Genomic DNA, 3,129 nt, shown 5'->3' on the forward strand with positions numbered 1-3,129 from the left:
TACCTCAATGAATACAGAATATTTGATATAATTTGAAATGTATTTTCAATAGAATTAATAATAGAATCAAACTTACCAGTTTGTAAATAACGATTTGAAATATACAATAGAAGACTTTCAAAAATAAGTACAAAGTATAAAATAAGTAAAAACTATAGGAACAACTCCTCAAAGAGTAATAGGAGAAATCATAATTTTTTAATAATATAAGTGAATTTAAAGACCAATAACAATTAGAGAAAAAAATATTTCAACAGTTTAAAAGCTTTAGACTTGAAAATAATAATAAGAAGAAGAATACACAGTGTTTAACTCAGTGTTGACACAGGAGTACTGTCATGAACTATAATTGGATATATAAATCTGTAGGATCTTTTTGAGAAAATTTTGATAATATGATGCAAAAGCCTTGAAATGTGGATGTACTTTATTTCTGTTGCTATAAATGTAGTCATTATTATAAGTTTGCAAAAGTATTTGTAGAAGGATGATTTGCAAGAAAAAATAAATTTCTGGAAAACAGTGTATACAACCATACAATGTATTTACCTGCACCCATCTACTTGATAATAATGCGCAGCTTCAAGGAATGCACAAGAATCGGGGCTGGTGTGAAGAAACTGAAGGAACCCTGTTACAAAGGTATCGAAAATGATGACACCTTCTAACATGATTGTTTTGAAATACTCGTATATTCATATTTTATGATGAAACAAGTTAAAGAAATTATATATGGAATATTTACATAATAGGAAATATGTATATAGAATGTAGGTATTTGTGTGTGGGAAAAGTTGGAAAATATAGAAACTGTAAAAGTAATTATCACTAGCTTTGTAATTGTTCTTACATTTTCTTATTGTGCTATCTGAATTTTTTACTTATGTTAATTTAAAAAGTAACGAAGAAAACTAAGGCCTGACGATCATAATCCACCATCGGGGATGTGGAACCAATGTTGGAGGGACAGACTATACCTAACCATCCAGCTTTTAGTGTTGTGCGTTGGCCTGTATTGGCCACGACTGTTGTTTCTGTTTCTCTGAGCACACTGCCTTCAGTCGCGTATTGTTCAGGATTTCTGCCAAGTTCACTACACAGAAGATTCATTAGTGATTTTTTAAATTGGTTCACCAAGCTCCCTTTTGTTTACGTCTCACTTCAACTTTGGCAAATAAAACAAATGATGATCTTGTTATTGTAAAAACTTCTCACCCCGTCCACAGGAATCAGAATTACCAACTCTTTCAAAACCAGAAAAGCTCTTAACATTCTCAAAACCCTTGAGTACCACAGACTGACTCTTAAACTCAGAGGATTTTAAAATGGACGATACTGGTGAGGAGAAAATCTTGGCAATGTGTTGGATTTGAAAAATCTCAGAGACCCAAGGCATTCCAGAGCACTATACAAGGCCCTGCTGTCCACAGCAAGAGCAGTCAGAAGTTCAAACCCAGCCTCCAGTAACAAGACACACTCCTTGTCATCCAAAGGAAAGCTGTTGTTACCCATCCGGCAGAAGCTAATGTGGACTCTCAAAAGATTAAGAACAACTTCTATGATTGCACCACTATACCTTTTGAGAGATTGTATCAGTATTTCATCGGAGACATAGATTTTGCATACATTTATCTCTAACATTGATGTGTATAACTATTTGAAATATTGTAAAAGAATTAAGCTTATACCTAAGTTATATTTTTTTATAGAGAGCACAACCTTTGAATACACAGCTTAGCCAAGAAAGTACCTAATAATTATTATCTAGATTGTTATCTCACCATTATTTGACATGAACTCATCTTTCTCTTCAAAATGAAATGTGTCTTTGTATGGAAAAATCGCCTCTAAACATGATGCATTCACTAAAAGCTGATATACTGAATGGCCTCTGCAGTCTTAAATTTTTTTTAATCTTTCACAGACATTAAGAAAATAGAAATCTCAGAATCGAGTTTCAATAAGTCTCTCAAACTTTGGCTCTTGATATTCTGAACAAGAAGAGATTATTAAGGATTGAAAGAAAAGAGACATTTTAAAATAAGGGATTCTACTCAGGGTGGCCAGAACTTCAGGTGTATGTTTCTACATATTCAACTAAATGCCTAACCCTAACTCTAACCTTAAGCAAGCTGACGCTCGTAGTATCACTGCTTTTGCAACCTAACATACAAAACTCCATTCTGAGTGGGGACAGGTGGAAAACTGAGGGAAAGGCTGTGTGTCACTTTTCCAGCCAGCCACCAGTGGACACCTCGAGGGAGAGGAGGCACATTTTGGAAAAGCATCGTGAGGGACAGAGGTGACATCTGTTGGCCTATCACCATTGAACCCTTCTGGAAGCAGCTACTGATCTCTTGTAAACTTCCCCCAATAAGTCATATGTCACCATGCTGCCTCTGGGCACTTCCTTTGACCTATCTGCAACGTACCCCACTTCCCTAACACAACTGTGCTGTGGATGAGACACTGGAGAATGTAAAAAGTCTTCATCTGAGGACTAGAATGCTGTATATTATCACTGACTTTGTAAGGATATTAAATGCTCTAATACATGACCCTGGATAGCCCTTCAAGTCATCTTTAATTTATTCTAATAAAGTTATTTGGTTCTCAGAGCAGCAATTTTGTACATATTTTAATAAATTTCTTCCTTCAAATTTAATATTTTTTATATCACTGTAAATAGCATCTTTAATTCATTTTATTTTAATTTCCTATATTTGTCACATCACAAACATAAAAATTATATTTGCATGTGACTTTGCTAAACTCAAGTTTTTAATTTTAATGATTTTTTGTAGATTCATTTGGAATTCCAATATACCTAATCTTTAGTCTGTGATTGATAACACCTATCTATTTTGTTCAGTTCATTTACATTTTCTTTCTTCATTTGGCCTCTTTACATGGACCAGAAATATGACTACAATGTTGACATAAATGATGATAGCGATAGATTTTTCTCAAGTAAGTAACTTTTGGTAGTTCACCAGAAATATGATACTTGCAGTAGGATTTTATCTTTTAGATTTTTTTCTCCATTAAATTAATATTCCCTGTATGCTAAATTTGCCCAGAGTTTTAGATAAATGAGTATTGAATTTTCCCAAATGCTATTTTAAACCC

The sequence above is a fragment of the Sciurus vulgaris genome (genome assembly GCF_902686455.1).
Source record: "Sciurus vulgaris genome assembly, chromosome: 5".
Lineage (NCBI taxonomy): Eukaryota > Metazoa > Chordata > Mammalia > Rodentia > Sciuridae > Sciurus > Sciurus vulgaris.